Source organism: Sus scrofa, chromosome 9 (genome assembly GCF_054392235.1).
Source record: "Sus scrofa isolate SSC_HxYL_T2T_F1_AM1 chromosome 9, Sscrofa_HxYL_maternal_Yorkshire_Landrace_v2.0, whole genome shotgun sequence".
In the NCBI taxonomy this organism is placed as follows: Eukaryota; Metazoa; Chordata; class Mammalia; order Artiodactyla; family Suidae; genus Sus; species Sus scrofa.
This window is the reverse complement of record NC_139391.1, coordinates 34,118,979-34,146,862: the sequence shown is the minus strand read 5'-3', so window position 1 is coordinate 34,146,862 and position 27,884 is coordinate 34,118,979. Positions and strand designations below refer to the sequence as shown.

At 37.8% G+C, this 27,884-nt stretch overlaps 1 protein-coding gene across 1 annotated transcript in view; it reads right to left on the bottom strand.

The window, feature by feature from the left end:
- The window catches only part of DYNC2H1 (dynein cytoplasmic 2 heavy chain 1), a 364,937-nt gene that overhangs the window by 14,289 nt on the left and 322,764 nt on the right, over positions 1–27,884 (bottom strand). Inside the window, exons 91-92 of the transcript XR_014815142.1 lie at positions 21,224–21,331; positions 6,781–6,877 (exon numbers count right to left, since the gene is read on the bottom strand). The gene's annotated coding sequence lies outside the window, so the exon portion shown is untranslated. The remainder of the gene's footprint in view (positions 1–6,780; positions 6,878–21,223; positions 21,332–27,884) is intronic.

Sequence of the window (27,884 nt, the reverse complement as noted above, 5' to 3'; positions counted from 1 at the left end):
GTATATTCACTCACCCCCCCCATCACACAGCTTACACACTTTCACACACATACACACACACGCTCACCCTGGTTCACACACATACACTCATACATACCCTCAAGCACACATATACTCACATCACACCCTCCCTGCAGTGCTCTTGAGGCATGGACTTTTTTATTCAATGCTTCCACTTAGTGAGACCTCAGAAAGGTGTGCTAAGTCACTTATCCATGTAATGGACTCTCTACTCTAATGAGCCTTTGCAAGAATCCAAGAGGATAATGTATGTAAAATGCTTGGCATTGTGGTTAGTACATGGTGAAGGTACAATAAATGGCAACTGTTATTAATAGGCTCTCTAGTCATACATGGGCCTCGAACAAGCCTGGCCCTTGCCCCCGGCAATGTGCCTTAGTTCTATAAATGAGTTTCTCATTCCTTTCCAAAAATTATTTCCTCATCCAGTATATATGCTCGATTCCCCAGCTCCTTGATAAGGCCTGGAGCCCTACTCTTCCCTGGGACACCCTTCCTTTGTGGATATGCTTCTCATGTTCTCGGTCTGACTTAGCCTGCAAATGTCACCAGCCAACCCTGCCAGCAGCCCAACACCTATCACTCAGGAAAGAAGGCAAAGGACCTGGACCTGGTCTCTCCAAGCCTATGTAGCTTCTCTGGAGCAAGCCAGAAGCCATTAAGTTTTGTTCTTAATGGTCTAGTCAAAAGGAAACTGCATGTGTAAGCTACCTTTTTATTTATGAGTAAATACAGGATCGACATGATTCAGGTGAACAAACATCAAGTATAGTAAGCTTCATTTTGTTCAGAGAGCTTGAAGAATGGGACACTCAGGGACATTCTTTTTTAGAGAGATTCCAGGCAAGCGAACTATAGATTCCTGTCTTTCTAAGAATTACAATGCATGAAAGATATGAAATCTAAAATTCTATTAAATACAACTGTATCAATTGTTAATGATTTAAGAGATAATTTGTGACATTAAAGTGACTGTTGCTCATCATCATTAACTTATAATGGAAATACTTAGCTCACTTGGACCTAAGCTGTACAAAAGATATTAGGTATTTCTCGGTGCAGTTTTTAGGACATTTACCTTATAATCAGGCAGACCTCCCTTCAGGTTCATTCAGTCTGGGCCTACTGCTTATGTAAAGTATTAAGAGAGCAGTCAGTCTAGTGACTGTTTTAATAAATCACTAAAATAAAATTTTGAAAGTATTTATTGTGTATTAACCCCACAGCCACACACATACGTCATTATGGTCTTCGGTCTCACCATTCCAACCTCATAACTACTTGTCCATACTTTAACTACTCGTAAATACTTTTAAACTACTTGTATATACTTTTAAATCATTAAGTCACCATTACTCATTGCAGAGTCAAATGGAATAAAAGAATATATATGGGAGTCATTTAGAAGGAAAAAAAAAGGGAGTTCCCGTCGTGGAGCAGTGGTTAATGAATCCGACTAGGAGCCATGAGGTTGCGGGTTCGGTCCCTGCTCTTGCTCAGTGGGTTAACGATCCGGCGTTGCCGTGAGCTGTGGTGTAGGTTGCAGATGCGGCTCGGATCCAGTGTTGCTTGTGGCTCTGGTGTAGGCTGGCAGCTACAGCTCCAGTTAGACCCCTAGCCTGGGAACCTCCATATGCCACGGGAGTGGCCCAAGAAATAGCAAAAAGACAAAAAAAAAAAAAAAAAAAAAAAAAGGAAGGAAAAAAAAACAGAACTGATAACCTGAGGAATTAGTGAAAGGAATAAATCGAAGATGGAACTAAAGTTTCAAAATTGAGTTTAATAAGTATTAACTATGAGAAATATTTCTGACTCTGAGATTAAAAGCTGGAGAAAAATATGTTTATCTCTCAATGAATCTGTAACATACTATTTCACAACAGTCACACAAAATGTCTATTATATCTGGCCAGAAAGACGAGATATTAAGGTTAATAATTTTAAGGCTGTAAATTTAGTCCTTAGAACCTTAAAATTTGATGTGTTTAAGACACCTCCTTGAAAATCCCAGGTGTCGACATGTGTTTCTCTCCCAGATAATTCTAATTGCCTTTAATGGTAAAAATGTAGTGATGCCTTAATGTCATGACAGCCATGTGAGGGACCCCCACATGCAAGGAGAGAAATTGATAGAAGGTGGATTTCATGATCACTCCCAGGATTACTCTAACCTGAAGCCTAGCAGGTTTACTTATCAAGATAAGGGAAGTGGCTTTCTGATTTAAAGATGAAAGCTACTGAATTCAGCTGTTCTTCTGTGGTTCTTGCATTGTGTTGCCCTCTATGATGTCATAAGAAAACAAGCATGGAATCTCTTTACATGGAACAGGCTCATGGTTTTTTTGTGGCTGAAAACAATGTGGAGGATAGCCATGCTCAGAATAGTAGCTCCAATAGCAGGGGGAACTGGTCATGTGCTTTAAGAAGGACTTTTAATTGTTGTCATTTTCGAGTTGTCTGGCCTATGGATTTGTAGATAGTTTATGAGAAAAAAAATATTTCTATCTGTCAATGTCAGAGGATTAGGATTCACTAGAGAAAAGGAACTAATAGGATGTATAATACACAGAAAGAGATTTATTATGAGGAACTGGCTCACATGACTAGTGAAACTAACAAGTCTCAGGACCAGGAAAGCTGAGGTTTCAGTTCAAGTCCAAAGGCAGGAAAAATTGACATCTCAGCTTGAGGTAGTCAGGCAGGAGGCAATTCCTTCCTCTTTATGGAAGAGGCAGCCTTTTGTTCTATTAGGCCTTCAACTCATTGGACAAGGCCTACTCACATGAGGGAGAACAATCTGTTTTATTCAACCTATTAATTCTGTTGACTTAAAAAATATGCACAACTTAGTTGAGAGTTAAGTTTTATTTGGGGAAATAGGAGGACTATAGCCTGGGAGGCAGCATTTCAGATAGCTCTGAGAAACCACTCCAAAGAGGTAGACGGGAATGTCAGTATATATGTGATTTTGTTAAAGGGCGGAGGTACATGCAACCAAGCACACATTTTTACAGAAGGATTCTGCTAATCAAGAGAAGCAGACATCACTATGAGAGATTTCAGTGCTTTTCTAGATATGAGGATATGGAAGAATTGGGCTCATAAAATCTCCTGAAAATATCTAACTATTCAAAGACCTGTTCTGCCAGTTTACCCAGAGTACCGAGTGCCTCAGTCCTAATCTCCACCCTGAGCTCTTTTCAGGGGATGTTGAGGGTCAGCAGCTGCAGTGGCTCATAATTCATTCTGTGTAGAAGCAGATGGCAAGCACCAATCTCCAGTTCACAAATTCAATATTAAACTCATTCTTAAACTCCATCACAAAACACTGACCAGATATCCAGACACCCTGTGGCTCGGTCAAGCAGATACAAAAACTTAACCACCCAAGTTAGTTTTCCCACATGATAAGTAATTTTGGTGACTAAACACTCTATCTTGTCAATGTCACAACCGCAATTGTCCCACTGGAACGCCTTCTGGAAGTGGGATCTATGATTACATTTGGTGAAGTTGACTGTTAGTATCAATATTGTGATTAGGAAGAGCTAGGAACCCAAGACTTAAGAGAACCTGTAAGACTGGTGATGAAGGGAGAGGCAGGGCAATTAGAGACTAGGACCCCAGAAAAAAAGGAAATCAATGTAGCCTCATCAAATTCTTTTTTTTTTTTTTTTTTTTTTTTTTTTGTCTTTTTGCTATTTCTTGGGCCATTCCCGCGGCATAAGAGGTTCCCAGGCGAGGGGTCTAATCGGAGCTGTAGCCACCGACCTATGTGAGAGCCACAGCAACGCGGGATCCGAGCCGCGTCTGCAACCTACACCACAGCTCACGGCAACGCTGGATCCTTAACCCACTGAGCAAGGACAGGGATTGAACCTGCAACCTCATGGTTCCTAGTTGGATTCGTTAACCGCTGTGCCATGAAGGGAACTTCATCAAATTCTTAATTAAAAAGCCAAATTATGCAAAGGGATAAGAAGCCTTCCAAGTTTTATAGCCAAAATTACCTTTACAGAAAGGAGAATACAAATTACAAATTCCTACAACATAGAATTGACTTGAAATAGTCTCATCCTATACAGCACTTCACAAAACAGCATACTTTTATAGCCTTTATTGTGCGTGTACTGAATGCAATATTGTATTGTGTCTTTAAGGAGATTTATAAGATATCAATACACCATAGTATCATCTTAAGGGATTTCTTCTCTCTAAACCAATAGGACCATAGTACCAATATGTCTATATTGTTTGCTAAATACTTTGAATATCTCTTTGGGCATGCAGAAAAAACAGGTGGTGACATCAGCTATTTATCTACAATGTGTTGTGCAAATAATGCTTCGCACCAAGCACAAAAATTAAGCTGTGATTTTTTGAGACTAACTTTTAATCAAAAAGACGTACAAGACATTCTGATTTTTGATATGCAATATGTCCTTAAAATATATTTAAATAGTGACATTTTGAAAATCAAAGGAAAGAATTTTGGGTGTGTGTCCGGAGGTAGAGATGGAGGTAAATTAATCCCATGAAACTAAACTTAAAAAGTTTTAATAATTTTTGCCTTATAGAATCAATCTTCAACAAATATTTCCAACATTTCACTTTTTCTAAATTTTAATTTTGTTCCTTTTTTCATAATTAATATAGTCAGCCAACTTAATTCATTAAGCATCTAATTGAGGCTAAAAAGTCACAGCTTCAGCTCATCTAATGATGATCTAAATTAGCTTATAAGTACTGTGCTGTTTAATGCTGGTGTATGCACTTTCATTTCCTCCATAATACACTTATTTTTTAAATTAATAAGAGAAAAAGGCATTGATATAGCCAAAAACCACAACAAACACTACTAAACAAAGACAACCAACCATGTGATAGCTCAAAATGCTTATCCAACAAATATCAACAAAAAGCATTTGGGTGTCAACGTGCATATATGAAAGGGCAGGTGTTCAAAAGCCTGTGACAGGGAGGACCCAGGGAGCTGCTCCATCCCCAGGCCATAATCAGCAGATCAGCCCCCGAGGCATGTATATCTGCTGTTGGAATGCTGGGTATTTTGACTTCAACAGGGCAAATTTCCTCCAGCCATAATTATTCTGAATGACAAACACACACTTTAAGAAAAATATCAAAGCTATATATATTCAGAATATAGTTTTCTAAAAAGATTATATGTTAACACAGGAAAGAGTAAACATAAAGGCTTACCATAGTATGAAATCCTGAACAATAAATTGTAAAAAAAAAAAAAAGTACCTGCATTGGATACCTTACTTATTAATCCATTGTGCAAGTCAGGAGCTGTTGGGCTGCTAGGGGTAGGTTTGGGGTCACCCGCTTTGAAAGACATACCCAAACCACAAAGATGTAGGTTGAGAATGCATACTCTGAAACTGGTTATATGCTTTGCTTTTTTAGTCACACTGTCTAATTGGTTTTTTTAAACTTCAAATAATGTTATGAATGGAGTATTTTATGTTCTTCAAAATATTAAGAACTTAATAGTAAGAATTGCTGAGAGGCGTTCCTGCTGTGACACAGTGGATTAAGAATCCAACTGCAGCTTGGGTCACTGCAGAGGTGTGGGTTTGATCCCTGGCCTGGTGCAGTGGGTTAAAGGATCTGGCATTGCCACAGCTGTGGCATAGTATGCAGCTACAGCTCGGAATCAGTCCCTGGCTCAGGAACTTCCATATGCCACGAGTGTAGCCTTAAAACAAAACAAAACAAAGCAACTGCTGAAAATACTGCTCTTCTCCTGTGTAAATATTATCAAACACGAGACCCTCTAGGGGTGTTTCTAAGTTTCATAGGATTTGATACAGGGACATTTTATGTAATATATTGTATAAGGGCAAGAATAAAACACAAGATGTCAAATAACCCTGTACTATAAATCTAGTTCTGTGGCCAGGCATACGCAGAGAGATTGTTTAAATGAACTTGTCTTCTTGCTCTTGCCAGGCTTTGTCATGAAGATGGGAATTCAGGGGGGTACAACAATGAGAGGGAATCATCATAAAATCCATAGGTACTAGAATTATATTTAGACAAAAGTGCACTCTTTTCCTGCATTCCAAGCAAAGCTACTCTAATGAGCTGGTAGTGGGTTGGGAGTACGGAAGCCTCCATTGGTGTAAACATCACCCCAGAGTCATAACTATTAATGTCTGTCTCCCTCTTTTCCTGTCAGTCCATCCTGATTTTTCTCTTATTTTTAGACTTCCTTCTTCCAGCTTGTGAAACCACCTATTTTTAACTATTGACCTCATACCCCTTGCCCTCTCTCTGCTTTAGCTCTGCATTCCTCCATACTTAAGTTTCCCCTAGTGAAACACAAATAGAGTCCATTATCCCTTTTTTTCCCTGACACCTTTCAGAGAAGTTTCCCCTCTCTGATGGTTCTGGTCAATAGTCCTGGTCATGCCTCTCCAAGTGTTTACCTAGCTGGAGGCAGCACACACAAGACAGACTTGAGCAAAATAGTCCTGACCCTAACCTAATTATGCACCACACTTGAGCTACATTAGCAAAAACAGATGGTCTGGCTGCAAAGCCACAGATGCCAATCAGGTACACGGTTGGCACACACGCTCTTTAATCAGGCCCCTTTCAAATGGCATCTGCTACTCTCTCCCTGTAGGTATAGGTAATGACTCAAAACCTTCTGTACATTTCCTATTGCACTTGGGGGTCTAACGATACACTTACAGAACATGATTCCCAGTTTAAGAAGGGCTGACTCACCTAGGCTGAGACAGAAAGGCAAGCAGCAGGACTTTAGCTCAGCATCTTATGAAGAGCCATATGTATTTGGCCTCTTCCTGGATATATGGAGCTGGATCTGTGAAGAGATGGCATAGAGTAGAAAGGGGCAGCTACAGGACTGGACACTTTTGGTATCAAAGAGGCTGGTCCACCAGTTTAAGGGCAAGTCCAGCATTTTTGTGCTGAAAAAGAAATAAGAATATATCCAATTATATGATGTTTAAAAACATATGAAACTAATCAACAATTATAGAAATCAGAAAGGTCGTTATTTATAGGGAGTAAAGTTTGACCAGAAGGGGGCATTAAGAACTTTCTGGGGTGGGAGTTCCCATCGTGGCTCAGTGGTTAATGAATCCGACTAGGAACCATGAGGTTGCAGGTTCGATCCCTGGCCTTGTTCGGTGGGTTAAGGACCCAGTGTTGCCTTAAGCTGTGGTGTAGGTCACAGACGTGGCTTGGATCTGGGGTTGCTGTGGCTGTGGCACAGGCCGGCAGCTACAGCTCTGATTAGACCCCTAGCCTGGGGTCTAATGAACATATACCACGGGAGCGGCCCTAGAAAAGGCCGGAAAAAAAAAAAAAAAAAGAATTTTCTGGGGTGATGAAGATGTTCTGTATCCTTACAGAGTTATGCTCAGACGGCTACATAAAATTACCAAGCTCATGAAAACAGACATTTAAGGCTGGTGCATTTCAATATATGAACATATTACAGTATGATTCTTTTAATGTGAATATTTATAAAGAATTTTTAATCATACTAGGAACATCATACAATGTTAAAGAAAAAAAGTCTGATAATTTCTTCATATTATTTTAATTGTATAAACAAACACAAATTTATTTTTTAAATCCTCAGAAAATTTTTGTGAAAAGTATAATGAATTATTTTTTCTGATTTTTTTCAAAAACTTAAAGATTTATTTAGGAATAATTGAGGTGAAAAGCCATCACATATTTAAAGTGTATATGACTTGATAAGTTTTTACATATGTACACAACTGTGAAACCATCACCACTAACAAAACAATGAACATATGCATTACATCCAAAAGCTTTCTCTCGCCCCTTAAAATCCATTCCTACATCACCCTACTATCATCCAAAGGCAACATAACTGTTTTATATCACAGATTGGTTTGTGTTTTCTAGACTTTTATGTAAATGGAATCACACAGACAAAACATTTTTGTCTGATTTCTTCAATTGGTATAATTATTTTGGGATTCATCCACGTTGTATGTATCAATTGTTCACTCCTATTTATTGCTGAGTATTATTCCATCGTATAGATATATCAGAATTTATTCATTCGTTTGCTATTCAATGGACACTTTATTTCCAGTTTTGTCCTTATGACAAATGAAACTGCTATGAAAATGTGTGCAAGTCTATATGTGGACATGTGCTTTCATTTTTCTCAGATAAATACCTAGGAATGTAATGACTAGGTCTTTTGGCAGGTTTGTGTTGAACTTGTTAAAGGAAAATCAAAATGTTTTCCAAGACATTGTACTTTTATAAACCCTTACTAGCATTTTATAAGAATTTTAAGCAATCTTTAAAAACACTTGTTTGAGTAGTCTTTTTAAATTGAGACATTCTAATGTAGTGGTACCTCACTGTGGTCTTAATTATAATTCCCTTAATAACTAAGATGTGGAGTGTCTTTCCATGTACTTATTTGCTATCTATATACCTTAGTGAGATGTCTGTTCAAATATTTTATCTATTTTTATATTGGGCTATTTTTTTTTCATTATTGAGATATAAAAAGATTTTCTCGCATAATTTTTAAGTCCTTTGATTTATATTTTCCAAATGTTTTATCTTAGGTCTTAGATCTCAGTTTGTCTTTCCATTTTTATAAGAGTGTTTCTGTTTTTTGTTTTTTGGGATTTTTGCTTTTTTTAGGGCTGCACCAGAGGCACACAGAAGTTCCCAGGATAGGGGTCAAACCAGAGCCACAGCTGCTGGCCTACACTACAGCCACAGCAATGTGGGATCCGAGCTACAACTGCGACCTACACCACAGCTCATGGCCACACCGGATCCTTAACCCAATGAGCAAGGACAGAGATTGGACCAGCATCTTCATGAATACTAGTCCGGTTGGTAACATGCTAAGCCACAAAGGGAACTCTCAAGAGTGTCTCCTGAAAGTTTAAAATTTTTATGAAGTCCAACTTAATATTTTTTTTCCTTTTACAGTTCAAGCTTTTTGTGTATTTTTATAAAATCTTTGCCACATACAAGGCAACTGGACATATCTTCTATTTATTTTCTCAGGCAGTTTTATAGTTTTAGCACTTACATTTAGGTCTATGATTTCTAGTTAATTTCTGTATCTAAAGAGAGGTAAGAATCAATGCTCTTTTTTTCCCCTATGGGCTGTCCAATTGTCCCACACGATTTTTTGAAAAGATTTTTCTTTCCTTATTGAATGCCTTGATGACTTTGTAAAAAACTCTATTTGGCTACATTTCCATTTTTGGATCTGTAGTCTGTTCCAATGACCTATCTATACTATATATCATTTTATTCCATTATAATATTGGTTTTTTTGTTTTGTTTTGTTTTGAGTTTTTCTTTTTTTTAGGGAGAAGGGTCCATTAGCTTTATTAATTTTTATTTTTTTCTTTCTTTTTTATTACTCAGTGAATTTATTACATTTGTAGTTGTACAATGACCAATATTGTTTTGATTATTATAGCGTCATAATAAGTTTTAAAGTGAAGTACTGCAAGAGTTCCAACATTGATGTTTTGTTTTTTAAATTTATTGAGACTTTTACAAGTCCTTTGATTTTCTACATAAGTTTTAGGATAGATAAGTTTTTAAAATTTCTATCAAAAAAAAAAAAACCTCTACAGGTATTTTTATTAGGACTGCATTGTACCAGTTTAGGAAGAATTGACATTTTAATATATTAAATCTTCCAAACCATAGACATTGAATTGTTCCATTTATTTGGGTCTTCAGTTTCTCTCAAGAATATTTTGCACACCCATGAATGCACATATTTTGCACATATTTTGACCCCTAAACTATAAAACGGGGATTACAAAAGCCCACAACCCACAAAGTTGTACATACGTAAGGGTATACATGTAATGTATGCACTATAAGCCCACAGTAACCTCACTATTAGCACCACCTGTCAAAAAACCAGAGGCTATCTTAAAATAAAGTAAAAATAACTCTGAAAGACGAGGTATTTATTCTAAGGACTAACCAAATAATGATTTAGGAAGTCTAGTTTGACTTCAAAACAACTTTCTTAACCACAATGCTAATGTTTCCCAATCAAAAACAGTGATGCTAGTTGTTTGTTGATGGTTTCAATTCAGAATTTAACTTGAAAATATTTTTGAATAGGGTAAAAATAATCTTATTGGCTTCCCCACAGTCTCAGTTTAGAACTCTACCATCACTCATATCATTCACTATTTCACTTCCTCCCTCACACACCACAATGAGGTCATTTACATTTAAACTCTGTGCTTTTTACAATTACTCTTTCTTTCAAGGTAATTCTTTCCAAATGGAATTGCTAACATACATGATACCTTGTAGGACATTCAAGGGTCTAGAATGAAATACCTTCATTCCTTACACATGAAAAGGTTAAAATATGATTGATAGTACACTTCGCGTGATGAATTTCTAACAATATGCTCGTAACTTAGATAAATTACTTACCATCTGCTAAAGTAAAATAAGGCTCATTTAGAATAATATATTTAATACTCTTGATGTCATTCCATGAATAAAACATTCTATTCTTTCTTGTGGTACACATTTCCTCCCCTCTGTGGATTCACCAGGGTCAAGTCCAACAATGGTTTGTAGGCACATTTCTAAGGCATGGCTCAAATGCATGAGTCTCTATTTTGGAATTGTTAAAAAAAAATTTATCACTTGAATGTTATTTAAGTTATTTATATTGAATATTTCCCTGTGAAGCAGAAGGCAATCCATCCACTCCTGGTAGCTGACAAAGTTTCATGCATTGTTAAAATTAGGGCAATTTCTATTTTAACTATTTTCAAAGAAAAGCAATTGTTTCCTCTTTTTCTTGGTATCTCCCTCAGCTTTCTCCAGTTTACTTTGCTAGTTTTCAGCCCTCGAGAAAGGCAGACTGGGAGAAGGGAGAGGCCCTCAGTGACCCACCTTTTAGCCTCTCTTAGGATGAAAGTTAAGCAAGCCCCCAAAGACATCAGGTGCCCCTAGAGTCCTCTGTCCTCTGGGGTTGCTGCCAGCAAGGCTTTAGAAGGCCTGTGGGTATGTCCATAGTGACAATACAGATCAGCAGAAGAAGGCATCAAAAATAATCTTTCTACAGAGTTCCCGTTGTGGTTCAGTGGTAATGAACCAAACTAGTATCCATGAGGACGTGGGTTCAATCCCTGCCCTCACTCATTGGGTTAAGGATCCGGCGTTGCCATGAGCTGTGATGTAGGTCACAGAGTGGCTCGGATCCTTTTTTTGCTGTGGCTGTGGCATAGGCTGGCAGCTGCATCTCCAAATCAAACCCTAGCCTGGGAACTTCCATATGACACAAGTGTGGCCCTAAAAAGACAAAAAAGAAAGAAAGAAAAGAATCTTTCTCCAAAGGATTCAAACCTTGGCTCTTCGACCATATAATACTGAGAGGCTAAGAAAATTGAAAAAGTTAAGTCTCAAGTAAGTTTGCCCCAGAATTCTTGCTTGCGTGCCAGAGACACACCACTTAAACACCGCCGAGATAAAGAATGAGCTATGTATTCCCTTAATCCTTTCCCTTACATCTCCTTAAGTTTTCTAGAACTCTGAATCCAGTCAGAATTTACCTCACTCCACTTTTAATCGTTCACTCAGAAGGTTTGCTTTGCTTTGTGCTAGAGGTTTAGAAACAAGAAAGGTAACATCTTAAGGCTGGCATTCACATCCTCATCCTTGAGTCAGACTGCAATCAAACAATTCAGGCTTTGGGATCAGACAGTTGCTGGTTTTTTGCTCCCTTATTCATTAGCTATGTGACCTTGAGTAGGTTACTGGTCCAAAAGCTAAGTGAGAATCCCGAAGGGGGCTGTTTGAGGCTGTATCTCTGCATCATCCTATGTTGCCATATATTGGCAATTGCCACATATTGTCTCAAGCCTGTTTCCTCATGTGTAATATGGAGATAATGCATCACCTACTTCACAGTCTTATAGTAAGGATTAAAAGAGATCATGTAAAGAGAACACATAGTATTTCCATGAACTATTACCTATACAACAGAGGGCTAGATAGTTGGTTGAGGATATGTAACTGAGATCAAAGGTAACATCTGAACTGCAATGGCACAATTTTCACAGGTAGAGTAGAGGAGAAGGAAGAAATAGGCTTGGGGAGATATTGTTTCTTTAGGAATCTAGCAAAAAGGATGAAAGAGAGGGTGCTTGTACAAATGTCAATGGGAAGAGAAGTCAGAAGTCAGAGTGATGAAGGCTTTGAAAACTACAAAAAGGAATCTGTACTCAATTCATCAAGCAGTAGGACGCCATCAAAGGTTTCTAGGTGGAAAGAGGACACAGTGATATCCATGCTTAGAAAGCTGAAGCAGGGGACCATTTAGTAGGTTACTAGGAAACTGGTGAGGTAGAATAGAGACCTGAACAGAACAAGGAACATGGCAATAGAGAAGGGCACTAAACTCTGAAGGAGCAGCTAGAGTCAGGGCTGCCTGAGGGCAAGGATCCTGCTAATTCATCTGAACTGACATTGACTGGCAAATAGTAAGGATTTAGCATATGCATGTTGAATGAAGAAAAAAGGAAAAGCATACAAGAGAAATGAAAAATAATGAATATCTAGAAATAGTAGAGTGTATGGTGAACCAAACCGTGAGTTAATTCAAAATTAGGATCCCTGATTTCCTACATCAGTAGGGAAAAACAAAATTTTCATTCAATTTCCTGCATTAGTCAGAGATGATGAGAGCTGGGGAAAGTTATATTTACATATAAACATATTTATATTTATATTATGCGTGTACATGCGTGTGTGTGTGCACATGCACATGTGTGCTAAACGCAGAGTTTGATTTACAATAACCAGGGAATGAACTTTTCTAAATATGATTTACAAATCACTCCTAGCTTCCTGGTGGCTAAACAGTTTAAGGATCCAGAATTATCACCATTGTGGTTTAGGTCATTAGTGTGACACAGGTCCCATCCCTGGCCCAGGAATTTACACATGACATGGGCATGGCCAAAAATTTAAAAAAACAATAAAAAATTTTTTAAATAAAAATAAATATCACTCCTACAAACTACGTTTTTGCAAAGACCCTATCACAGTCACCTGCAGGCCCCTCCCTTTTCTCCTAATAATCCCAGTGAGAATACATTACCCACCAATTTTACACCCTGTCCCAATTCCAAGACCAAACCTGCAGGGAAGAAGGTTTTTCCTTGGAGTATCTTACCAGCTGGGGTCCCTCAGAATGCAGCATCATATTGTGGTAAGGCTTTATAGCATTAGAAAGACTTAGAACTTCAACACTCATGCTTATAATTTTGTGAGCATGACTAAATCACTCATTTTTTTCCCTCTGGGAAGGGGATGAAAACCCCTGCCTTGCAGACTTGTTGTGAGAACAGATTGGGATGAGTATGTATAATGAAAAACATGACTAACCAAGGTTTCCCCACACCAGGCTGCATTCTGTGTGTTCCATACACTAATTCAAGTGTTTTTTGTTTTTGTTTTTGTTTTTGCTTTTGTTTTTGTTTTGTCTTTTTACAACCACATCTGCAGCATGTGGAAGTTCCCAGGCTGGGGTCAAATCGGAGCTGCAACTGCAATCCTACACCACAGCCACAGCAACACGAGATCCAAGCTGCCGGGGCCAGCTCAGCAGGATGGGGAAGAACGGGTGCTGTGGAACTTAAGGAAAAATAGTTAACATAAAACAAGACACAGAGACATTTATCTTAAGTAAAGGTGGGAGCCGGGGGACTCAAGGTCTCAGGGACCAAGAGCGCGGGACTCAAGGTCTCAGGGACCAAGAGCGCCGGGGAACTCCAGATCTCAAGGACCAAGAGCACCCTGCCTCAAGAAACCACACTGCTTTTATTGTGAGATTAAGTGAGGAGTGGCTATGGGTGGATGATACAGGGTTTGTTTAGAAAGCCACTTAGGTGGTAAAGGGTTAAGCTCTTACTCTGACCTCTAGGCACATAACAGTACTTAAGCTTAAGTCATTTATGCCTTTAGGTCTTTGCTCTTAAGCTTAAGTCATTTACCAGCACTGTGACTGTTTTTCCAAGAAGGAAGATGGGATAAAGTAAGACAAGAAGATGGGATAAAGTAAAGAAGGACAAGATGGAGTTTTCAAGGAAACATGTCTTGCAACACCAAGCCACATCTTTAACCTTGGTTAAAGGCAAGAGAGTAAGGAAGGAGGCTATAGGCTGGCATGAGTAGCTATAAGCTCACACAAACTGCAGTGACACATTCCTGGAAAAATAAAAGCTATGCTCTAGGACAGCTCCAGGTATTATAAGAGAAGACAGTGTCAAGCCTGCTGAGATGGAAGGTGGGTGTAGAGCAGGGGATCCAGAAGCTTTCTGAGTCCAGAAACAGGAAAAGTCCTCATTCTGCAGGTTTGGGATTGGTGGATGCAAACTATTGCATTTAGAATAAGCAATGAGGTCCTGCTGTGTAGCACAGAGAACTACATCAAATCAGTTGTGATAGAACATGGTGGAAGAGAATATGAGAAAAAGAATGTATATACTGTATAACTGGGTCACTTTGCTGCACAGCAGAATTGACAGAACATTGTACATCAACTCTAATATAAAATTTTTAAAAAGAGTTCCCATTGTGGCTTAGCTGTAACAAACTCAACTAGTATCCTTGAGGACATGGGTTGGATCCCTGGTGCCACTCAGTGGGTTAAGGATCTGGCACTGCCATGAGTTGTGGTGTAGGTAGCAGACACGGCTCGGATCAGGTGTTGCTGTGCCTGTGACTATGGCCAGCAGCTGAAGCCCCAATTCAACTCCTAGCCTGGGAACTTCCATATGCTGCAGGTGTGGTCCTAAAAAAGAAGAAGAAAAAAAAAAAAAAAAAAGAGCGAGTCCAACCACTGAAAACCATCAACACTATTCAAATGAAGCATCATTATTACTATGAATTGGGCAGCAGAGATGGAATGAATATGAAAGGACTGAGCATGACCCAACCAGCACAATTTCACATAAGAAGTGCTCAGAGCCTGAGGAGATGCTACAAATATTTTCACAAGTGTTTCTGGTTTGTGGTATTTCCTATGAGATAAAATAAGGGGAGATGTTTCAATGGCACTTGCCTTATCTCAGCTGTCCTGGACAACACAATCTCTGGTACTTTAAGGGTTGTCACACTGGTTCTTTTCTCAAATATCTTTCCTGCCATGGAAACGGTGCTTTAGAGTGGTAATGTGATATCTATTATCCAAGGAGAAAGAGGATGAGCACTTCCATTTATGAGTTCTTCAGGAGTTTGCAAGCTCCTTGTCCACAATAGATGCTGAGAAAATCAATTTGGAATGAGACTAAGAAGGCAATTCTTTGCAGCTCAGTAAGGCGTTAACAAGACACATAGTTTGAAACAAAGCCTGGCAAGTTTATTATCAGCTAAGTCACACAGTACATGTTCATTGGCAAGTTACAAAGCCAGGGCAACGTAGATTCTGGGTACAACTACCTGTACAACTGAATCCACACACACCTCATTTGAGTTCTATGTTCAATGAAAACTTTAAACTTTGGATGAGGTCATGTGTATTTACCTTCGAAGGTAATGAATTTTCAAGTGTTGGACAAAATTATTAAGGATATCTAGGTGTGGCAGTTTTTATAGGTTGAAGTATAACTCAGAGTAGATTTAAGATTTAATCAGAGTAGGAACAAAAAGATTTTTCTTATTTTCACAAAACCAACACACTCGCCCACATACTTTCCTATATACTCTATGAATATAAGTGTCAGGGGAGCAGTGGGTGTTGTTGGGTGGTGAAGGCTGATGATACCCTGCTATGAGTGTAAGAAGTATCCTCTTTCTCTCTCTTGACACATGTTTGAAACAAAATATTTCTCTTCAAACCATATGACACCAATAACCTTGGTGGCAGCCTTTCCATTTCTGATGGAACATGAGGCCATGACACTTGATGGCACAGATCTCCACCGTCAATGCCCAGTTCCTGGGCTGCACAGATCTGGCATGCACTAATCTTCTTGGAGTGTCAAGGAAAACAAAGCTCAAGCCTTGACATGTGAATCTTCTGCCTGGAAAGCTCTCTGCTGGGCTCTGACGAATGCATAAAGAGCTGGCAGCTGAACGGAGTTTTGATTAACTGTGCTGGTGTATACCCACTCAAGCTTCAGTGAGATTGTGCATTGTCAATCAGCCGTCTCCTGGGTTCTGAATTCTCATTTAAACTTTTATATTTAACAGGAAACTCAGAGTTTGCTCACACTCTGGAGTTTCGAATGAAGTTCAAATCAGATGCAATTTACAGTTTTATGAAGGCTATGTCATATTTTCTGTCTCTGTAAGTGGCTCAGAAATGAAATTGCCTTTAATGATTATAACTTCTCATTCTCAAATTTGAATTAATTGTGTTCCTTAACAAGTTAAAAACATTTCTCCACCAAATACATCCATACGGGGGTAATGCTCCTTCACATTAGTGTTCCCAGGTATGGAGCTGCCACATTTTAGCTTCTGTGACTCGACTTCTGTCATTTTAACAGCAATTTGAATGCATGGGATTCACTGGAAACCAGATGCATTTCTCCTTATCCTTCAAAACAATCAGCAGTTAGATTACAACAGGCTGTGATTAATATGGGGCTTGCACAGAAATGCAAAGCAACATGTGCCGAGTTGTTTAGCAACAAACACAGGCCCCATATAATGCTCTGAAAGTTAACATTCTCTTTAAAATTAAAATCAAATATTGTATTCTGGCCCTACAGAATACAAGTATCTAGCAGTCTACAGGTACTACAGTTTCCCTACAGATTAACCATGCTATTTGAAACCAATAAGATTTTTTGTGGTGGTCTATAGATTTTAACAAAGCCTTTAGAAAGTTTGCAGTGTTTCTAATCTTATGCATTCACTGGAATGTAGGGCCAATGCCACTTAACTGAGCATAATGTCTACCTCTGAGTAGAATAATTACTGTAGGAAAGATGCTAATAAAATGCTAAACTCTGAACTAGGTAAAAGCAAGGCAGTATTTATATCCTACTTTTTAAACTTTTCTGAACATGTCTCCAAGTATAAATTTCTGGCTTTGATGTTTTTACCTTCTTTCCTTGAAAAACAAGTGAAAGCTACCTGGTAACAGGAGGGGTTACAGGAGACACTGCTATCCCTTTGTGTTTCAAAAGCAGTCCTATGAATTATGAATAACTGCCATCTGCCTCACAGACCCCATCCCTAGCAGCCACCCAGCACCAGGAGAGGGACTGTGATTATGCTGCTCCCAACACATGCTCTGGGTACATGTGAACTGCTACCACCCCTAAGAATTCCAGGACCAGGCATCTGCTACTGCAGCTACACACTGGCTGTTAAGGGGACATAAACAGTAGACATTATGAGATGACAAAGAAGTAGCTTTCAGACAAAGGAACAAGACAGAAACACACAAAAACCACTAAATGATGAAGAGATAGGCAATCTACCTGGAAAAGAATTCAGGGTGATGATAATAAAGATGATCCAAGATCATGGAAAAAGAATGGAGACACAGATGGAGAACTCAAAAGAAATTTTAACAAAGAGCTAGAGGATTTAAAGAGCGAGATGAATAGCACAATATCTGAAATGAAAATTACTCTAGAAGGAACCAATAGCAGGTTAACAGAGGCAGAAGAACAATTAAGTGAGGTGGAAGACAGAGTGGAGCCAATCACTGAATGGCAGAAAAAAAAAATAAGGAAAAAAGAATGAAAAGAATTGAGGAGAGTGTACAAGACCCATGGGACAACATTAAATGTAGCAACATTCACATCATAGGGGTTCCACAAGGAATCAAAAAAAAAAAAAAAAAAAAAAAAAAGCTTTTCCTACATTATGATAAGCCAGCCCCACGTTTGCTTTAGATTATGCCATGCTGGCTTTTGGACTCCCCTCATTCTTTATTTCTTCCTTGAAAATAAAGCTGATAGTTGTATTCTACGTAAATAATGTAATTCTTTTGTCAGCATCTATCAAAATGGGAAAAAACCTAAGGTATAAATCTTTCACTACTCTGTGCTCTGGGAATCATATTAAATATATGCAAAGAAATCTATGGTTACGCTCAAAGTTTAAATTTTATTTGGCCTTTTAAGCCTGCCAACTGCATAACTAATGGTCAACTGCACCAGACTCATAATGGAGGCAATAAAATTCCCAATCCAGAACTTAAGACAATGAAATGTGAGTTTCTATCATATAGCCCAATACTAAATCTTAATAAGTGACTTCATTGGTAAAGAAAATAATAAAAAATTTTTGACGTGCGCTATACCTAATTGCAAATGCATACTAATATATAAAAGTGTTTTGGTTAAATTTCTTGTCAACACATGGAAAAAAATATTTTCTCAAGTCTCTTTTTTGCTCAGGTGATAGTCCTAAGAAATAACATGTAGACACAGAATTTCCAAGCTTGTTGTAGCAAAACTGCAGAGGAGAATCTAGAAAATCTTTTCAAGGCAAGGGAAACAAAAGAAAAATAAACAATGGGACAATATCAAACCAAAAAGATTTGCACAGCCAAAGAAACTACCACCAAAACAAAAAGGCCACCTACTGAATGAGAAAATATATTTGAAAACAATATATATGATAAGGCATTAATATCCAAAATATACAAAAAACGCATACAACTCAATATCAAATAAACAAACAACCCAATTAAAAATGGGCAGAGAACCTGAATAGACATTTTTCCAGAGAAGATATACAGATGACCAAGATATACATGAAAAGATGCTCAGCATCACTAGTCATCAAGGAAATGCAAATTAAAAGCACATTGGTATATCACCTCATAACTGTCAGAATGGCTGTCATCAAAAAGAACATAAATAGCAAGTGTTGGTAAGGATGTGGAAAAGAGAGACCCCTCCTGAACTAATGGTGGAAATGTAAATTAGTGCAGCCACTGTGAAAAACAGAAGGGCGGTTTCTCAGACGATTAAAATGGAACTACCATATGATCCAAAAATCCCAGTCCTGGGTATTTTTCTGAAGAAAACACAAACACTAATTTAAAAAAATATATGCACCTCTATATTCACTGCAGCACTCTGTACAATAACCAACATAGCAACCTAAGTGACCAACCAAAGATGAATGGATAACGAAGATTCTAAGTCGGGAATATTACCCATAAAAAAATGAAATCTTGCCATTTGAGACAAACTTCATATCTATAAGGCATTATGCTAAGCAAAATAAGAGACAGGGAAAGTCAAATATTATATGATTTTACTTAAATCTAAAAAACAAACAAAACAAAAGAGAAATAGTCATGGATACAGAGAACAAACAGGCGGTTGCAAGAGGGGAGGAGGGATGGGGAAATGAGGGAGACTAAAAGGTACAAACTTACAGTTACAAAATAAATGCATCACTGGTATAAATCATACAGTGTATGAAATATGGTTAATAATAATGTAATATCTTTGTAGTGTGACTGATGGTAACTAGACTTACCGTGGTGAACATTTTATAATTTATAGAGTCACTATAAATCACTGAATCACTCTTGTGAACCAAAAAACTAAAAAAGTGTTGTAGGTAAATTATACTTCAAAAACTTAAACTTATAGAAAAAGATTAGATTTGTGGTTACCAGAGCTGGGGTGTGGGGGATGGGGAAATTGGATGAGGTGGTCAAAGGGTACAAACTTCCAGTTATAAGATAAATAAGCAGTAGAGAAGTAATGCATAACATGATTGATACGATTAATACTGTTGTATGCCTTAAATGAAAGTTATTTTAAAAGAGTAAATGCTAAGAGTTTTCATCACAAGGAAAAATATTTTTTTATTTTTGTCTCTATTATATGTTCACTAAACTTATTGTGGTAATCATTTCCTGATGTAAGCAAGTCAAATCATTAGGCTGTACACCTTAAACTTATACAGTGCTGTATGTCAATTATATCTCATTAAAACTGGAAGAAAAAAGATTTTAACTGGTTAAAAAAAGTTTATAAATAGTATGTTATTATAAGTGATAATGATTGTAGATTTTATGTTAAGTGAAATAGGATGTAAAATAATATAAATGGGGTGACTATAACTACACAAGCATAACAAAAATAACCTCACAAAATGAATATAGGAAATACATACACCAATATGTTCATTGTAATTTTTTTTGTTTGCAGTCTGAGTAGATTTTTTGCACTAATTTATAATCTACAACTACAAAAATGAGCAAACCTTTTTTTTTTTTTGCTTTTGTAGAGCTCACCTGCGGTATGTGGAAATTCCCATGCTAGGGGTTGAATTGGAGCTGCAGCTGCTGGATCTGAACCACAGCCACAGCAACGCAGGACCTGAACCACGTGTGTGACCTACACCACATCTCATGGCGATGCCAGATACTTAACTCACTGAGCAAGGCCAGGGATCAAACCCAAGTCCTCATGGATACTAGTTGGGTTCATTACCACTGGGCCATGAAGGGAACTCCACACATTTTTTTGTTAATTAAATTTTTTCAATAATTAGATAGATGATAGATAGAAGCCCTAAAGAATTGATTCAGAAAAGCTATTGTGTGAAAATAGAAGATTTGAGATACAAAAACACACATTACATACATTATATTTAAAGAATAAATAGATGAAAAGTTTCCAGAGCTAAAAAATTTGAGATTTCCAACTCAACATATCATAAGCAAAATAAGAGAATACCTACCGAGATATCCTGGTGAAATTCATAAACTCCAAAGATAAACAAAAACTTTTTGCAAGTTTCCAATCAGAGAGAACTAGTTATTTTCAAAGGTAAGAGGATTAGAATAGCATCAAACTTCTCATCTACAACACAGGAAACTGGGTTTCATTACACATTTACGGACTTTGGATGGGTTAGGTGAGATAGCTATTAAAATCAGGAATGGATGAGGCAAATTTTACTTTTTTGAAGTTTATGTGATTGTATATGGAACAAAATCCTGAACAGCTTACGTAAAAACCTATTAGAGGGGGCATATCAAAGGAGATCGGAGTCAATATGAAACCTTCTAATGGCTGAAGTGGAACAATTTGAGCAACATAAAGAATAGCATTATAACCCAAAGCTAGAATAAATATCCATGAGTACATATTTATACAAGTAAATGATTGATTGAATGAATAAATAAACAAGAATAACCTACCTTATAGAACAATTTCAAATAAGATATGTAGACACTCTCTCCTTAAGAAGAGGAAAGCTTAAATATCTTCCTTCCCCTTGACTCTGGGCTGGACTTAGCGACCTCCCTCTAAAAAATAGAATACAAAAGGTCGGGAAGGGGAGGTAAATTTATAGTAGAAAAACCTGGCAAAGACTACCTCAGCCAGAAGATGGTGGTCAACATTAGCAGTGACATGGCATGTTGATAGCAACTACCTCCTCATGGGATATGATCAAAAGGGCACTAACCTCAAACTAATCCTGACAAAAACACCAGATGAATGCAAACTGATGAGCAGTCCAGAAAATACCTGACCAAGACTTCTCCAAACAAAAGAATGTGAAACAGTTACAGACCAGAAAACATATGGCGACTAAATACAATGTGTTTTTTTTTTTTGGATCAGATCCTAGAAAAGGACATTAGTAGGAAAACTAGTGAAAGGGACATAAAGCCTGTACTTATATGTACCTATATAATTCCTTTGTTGTGACAAAGTACCATGGTGATATGAGATATTCACAGTAGGAGAGACTGGGTGTGGGATGTATGTATTTTCGGTAAATCTGAAAGTATTCTAAAAGTCTGTTTTTATAAAACCCATACGAACTAATAAAGAAAAACTTTGCTAAGATAGCTGAAAACAAGGGTATTTAAAAATCAAGAGTTTTAATAATATTTAGCAATAAAAATCAAATACACATACAATAGTGGAAATAACTACTAAAATGTCCAGGAAAAATTATGAAATCTAGGGTGTTCTTGGTAGTGCAGCAGGTTAAGGATTCAGTGTTTTCACTGCAGTGGCTCAGGTTGCAGCTGTGATGTGGATTAGTTCCCTGGCCTGGGAACTTCCAGCTACTGCAGGGACAGCCAAAAAAAAAAAAAAAAATTATATCTACGAAATGAGGAAAGACCTGAAAATATTGAGTATTATCCATACTTCTGAATGGGAAGATTTAATATTAAATATTAAAAATTTATTTAACATTTCACAATTAATATGTCAATTTAACTTAATTCTAAAAGATATAACTGTACAAAATGATAGTGGAATAGGTCACGATGTCCAGAAACAGATCTAAGTACCTTAACAAATGAAAAAAGATGACATTTTAGTTAAGTAGCTAATTAATTAATTAATTATTCAAGCTATCGAATGCTGAAGTCAACAAATACTTGTTGAGTGCCTACTAAGTGCAAGCTATGAGGATACAATAAGGAACATAGTGTAAGTGTGTCCTCATAGAATATCATTCTTTAGGTGAGAAAGATGATAAGCAAATATACAAATAGATATACAAAATACTACCAGCTAGTATTATGAAGAAAAATAGGGCATGTTAGGCAAATTGCATGTAACAGAGGAGCCAGAAAGCCCTCTCCGAGAAAATGACGTACAACAGATCTGAGGGAAAATAAATGTTAATCCTTGCAAATATTTGAGCAAGACATATTTTTGAAATAGAATAAAGTACTGTAACCCAGAAGGCATGAATCTCGTCATTCTCCAGGAAAAGAAATAAGAACAGGCAAGAATCACAGAAGAGGAGATTGGAAAAATTGCCCAGAGTGAGAAAATGTCATGCTTTACTGGCTTTTACTCTGAGTGAGAAGGGACGCTTCTGGGGTGGTTTTAATAGAGGAGGCTTGACTTACTTTGTTAAAGAATCACTCTAACAGCTCTATGGCAAATAGACCTTAGGAAGTCAAGAGTGGAAATGAGGAGCCCCGTCAGAAATCTGTTGCAACATTGCAGGAGCAAACGAGCTAACAGTGGCTTGGGCTGACTGTTAGTGATGGTGCAAAGTTGTTGGATTTACAATGTATTTTGGAGGCAGAGCCAACTGGACTTATTTATAGATTGGACATGATATTTGGGAGAAAGTGGAATCAGGATTGATTCCAAAGTTTTTGGCCTGAGCCACTGGGTGAATGATAGCATATTTTTCTCAGATGGAAAAAATAGGGGGAGAACAGATTTGTTGTTTTTTAATTGATGGGGAGGAATTGGCGAGTGCAGTCAGAATCAGTTGCTCAATCTAAATTTGAGATGACCTTTAAATATTTGAGGCACATATTGAACAAACATTAAATATAAATCTGGAATTCCAGAAGAAAGATACCTATTTGAGAAGTTACCAGGTAAAGAAGAAGCCAGAGGACTAAGCCTGGTACTCCTACATTTAGAGGTTGAGAGGATAATGTACATTTATCAGCAGAGATTCAAGGGGTCAGCAAGGTGGGACAAGAGCCCAGAGCCTGTGATTTTTCTCAGGCCAAGCGAATGAAAGAAAAACAGAATGATTAATTTATTAAGTGCAGCCAAATGACTAGTCAAGATGTAAACTGAAGCTCAATCTTTGGATTCTGCAATGTTGAATATCTTTTTGTCAAATAACCCAGCACAACCTGGAAATAAGACAAAGCTGAATTTATTACCTACTGGGCAAAAGAGTATATCATCTAGAAAAAATTAAATTAGACATGTGCTCCAAACCATATACAAAAATGTGATTATCTAATTGTGAAAAATTAAACTAAAATAGTATGATTTTTTCTGTGATAATGTCCTTGGGGGTTATAATTCCAAGGGTAGGTACAGAGGAAGAGTAGTCCTTAATTTATACAGGGAGCTCTGCAATTAAAAGGGACATTATTAATCTATTGATAGATTTCACCTAATAGAAATTAAAAATTTTCATAGGGCAATAGATCAGTGAGCAAAACCAAAAACAAAGAATAAGAAAAAATGGTGGAAAACATGTGACAGGCAAAGGGTTAATAGCACAGTTATACAATGAAGTCCTTCATATAAGTTAAAAAGATACAAAAGAAAATCTAGTAAAAACCTGGCAAAATATTAGAAAAGAAAATCTAGTAAAAGAAGATTAAATGCAAATACCTAGTAAATATATGAAAATGCGTTTAAACTCACTAACAGTCTTTTAATGCAAATTAAAACAATAATGACTGATTGTTGTTATCTCCATATTTGCAACAGTTAAAAAGATGGATTACGTCTAGTGCCAGTAAGGGTATAAGAAAATGAATCGTCTCATTTACTTTTGGTGTAAGGGTGAATTGCTCTTTTCTTTTCATAAATTAATCTGGAAGCGTCTGTTAAAATTAAATAGGTACATATAATTTGGTCCAACAACTTTAGTTGTAGTTATTTAACTTAGAGAAGTAAAAACATGCAGTAATATTTATTAGATCATTGTTGGTAATAGTAAAAAAAAAAAAAAAACTGGAAAAATATGAATCCATTAAAATAAGAATGGTAAAATAAATTAGACTAGTTGCAGACTATGGAAAGTTGTTTTGCAACTATAATGCACTAGTTTTGTATGTAATGATCTGTGAAATGTCCATGATGCATTTTCAACAGCTTTATTGATATATAATTAGTAAACCACAAAATTCACCCATTTAAAATGTACAGTTTAGTGGGGTTTAGGATATTTACTGACTTGTGCAACCACCATAGCTATTCCTAGAACATTTTTATCACCCTAAAAAGAAACTTTGTACCTATCAGCAGTCACTCTCCATTTTCCTACCCTCCCACCACCACCAAACCCCAGGCAATTACTAATTTACTATGGAGCTATGGTCTGAATGCTGTTGCCACAAAATTCCCATGTTCAAATCTTAATGCCTAAGAAGTAGGGCCTTTGGGAGATGTTTAGGTCATGAGGGTGGAGCCCTATAAATGGGTTTTGTGTTCTTATCAAAGAGACCACACCGAGTTCTCTAGCCGCTTTCACCACGTGAGGATACATCTAGAAGTCTGTAACCCTGAAAGGGCCATGCTAGCACTCTAACCTTGGACCAGCTTCCAGAACTGTAAGAAAGAAATTTCTGTTGTTTATAAGCTCCCCAGTCTGTGTATGTTGTCATACCAGCCCGAATGAACTAAGATCTATGGGGTTGTTGATTCTGGGCATTTCATGTAAATGGAATTGCATGATATGCAGTCTTTTGCGCCTGGCTTCTCTCACTTAACATGATGTCCTCAAAGTCCAGCCATGTAATAGCAGACAACAGTACTTGGTTCCTTTTTATTGCTGAATAATATCCCATTGTACAGAAATACCACATTTTAAAAATCCATCCATCAGCTGACGGGTTGTTTACTTTTTGCCTATTATGAACATTTACATACAAATTTTTATGTGAATTTTTTGGTCATTTCTCTTGGGGATATACCTGAGAATAGAATTGCTGGTCATATCAGAACTCTATTGTAATATGTCAAGGAACTCTCAAATAGTTTCCAAAGTGTCTGCATGATGATACACTTGTAAAAATGAACATAAGGAATCTATTATAGGTAGGCAAATCACATTTCATTGAGATGATGTAAATCCCTATACACAAATGTGCACATGGGTTTACGTCTCTCTATCTAAACATACACATTTACAATGCTGGGGAGAGCTAGGATAGTCTACTCTACTGTAACATAAATTATAACGGGGAGGAAGTAGTCTTTGAACGGTTTGAATTGTTAATGAACACATACTGCTTTTACAATGAAAAACACTTCATAAAAAATTTCTTTTTCGTTTTTGGCTGCCCCACAACATATGAAGTTCTTGGGCCAGGGATCAGATCAGAACCATAGCGGTGACCTAACCTGATCCTTAACCCACCATGCTGGCTGGGGAACAAACCTGCATCCCAGCGCTCCCAAGATACCACCAATCCCGTTGTGCCATAGCAGGAACTTATAAAATATTTTTGAGGAAGAAAAAAAAAACAAAACTTTAAATATTACCTAAATACATACTGACCAAAGCTGTATCATTGTAATCATCTAAGAGTTTTGTGTGTAGGTAGATACTGCTTGTAGTTTCAGTACAGGCTTAAAATAGATAGGAAGGATAGGATATTGACTAGGGGTTCGATCGCATTGAAGCACAAACACCTACTGAGACTTATGTCAAACACACAAGTAATCTCAGATCCATTCAACCCTGCCTGACTCTGTCCTGCTGTTCCAGATACTGCTGCAGATGCCAACTCTGAACACACTTCCTCTCCCTTCAAATGGCACAACTTGAGAGCAATTTGCAGTGAGCCACTCGTCTTCCTGTGAGGGATCTCGGTTGGACTCAAAAGTGAGACCCCTCAGGTCATGCTCAGTGCTCAGAAACTTAAAGCAGAGAGTCCAGAGCCGTTTACTTCTTGAGGGCTGTAATTCCTTACAGATAATTGACCACTGGGAGATGGGAGGTGGCTGACTAATACTTTCTCCTTTACCCCTATTCTGGACAACCAGCAGCCTACCCTGAGAGGCAGCGGTTCAAATGGCCTTTGGCAGACCCCCGTATGGAGCAATCAGTGATCAATAGCGATGGGTGCCTCCTCAGGAATGCACCCTTTGTATTGTTCCCTTCCTGCCCTGCCTCACTCCTGGTACCTTCATCCCTGCTCCTCTAGAAGATACCAGCAAAGAAGCTTGAGCCTTGGCTTCTGCTTTGTGGAAACATCCAGCCTAAATCCTTTATCGGTTTTCTACGTTTGTGTAAGAAACCGTCGCTAAAGTTAGTGTCTTAAAACGAGGTCCTGGGATGCTGTGGGTGTCCGCGTGCTCCAGTTTGAGGGAACTCACGAAGTTACATCAACCTGGCAGTTAAGCTGGGGCTGGATTCTATTAGTTCCTCTGAAATAGGGAAGGCTCTTTTGCCACTGGGTCTTTGTGATTTTTCTTCTAGGCAGAAAAAGGAAGTTAGCTAGGCTGTTCACAGGCAGCAGTGACGGAAAGGAGTGAAAAAGGAAACTTCTTAAGGCTTCGGTTTCAGAAGCTGCATGACATCACTTTTGTTGCATTCTATTAATCAAAAAAAGTCACGAGGCCAGACCAGATTCAAGGAGAGGTGTGCGATAGACTTTACCTCCTGCTGGCAGGAGCAGCCAATCACATTGCAAAGGTGCATGGCACAAGGAAGCATGACTCCTTGAGGGACATCATACAAATAATCTAACCCAAATCCTCTCTCGCAAAATCAGTCTTTTGATGTAATTTCCCCTCTTATGTGGGGAAAGTCACTCTCCACAAGTGAGTACGCAGCTTCCGTAGGAACACGTGAAGCAGGATAAAAGGAAGGGTCACTTGCTTAAGTGTTTGGATCTGTCAGATCAACCCTGGCACTGGATGGGACGGCAGCTCTCATAACCACACAACTCACAGCTATATCCTCTAGGCTGATCTCAGGGAGATTTAACAAGGTGGCTGATATTTTTTATTTTCTTATTTTAAAAAATTATTGTAGTTAATTTATAGTGTTCTGTCAACTTCTGCTGTACAGCAAAATGACCCCGTTATACATATATATATACATTCTTTTTCTCACATCATCCTCCATCATATTCCATCACAAGTGATCAGATATAGTTCCCTGTGCTATATAGCAGGAGCTCATTGCTTATCCACTCAAAATGCTCCTCACATTCTTATAAGAGACAACCATGGTAGAAAAGTGTGCCTTAAAGGAGCTTCTAATTTAAAATCTGCTAGGAAACACTTGATTGACAATTGAGGAGGTGACATGACTGGGAGTGAATAATCTTCTGCCATTACCTCTGGTCACTGCATTGCTACAAAGCTTGTAGGGCTGCCCAATCTAGAATG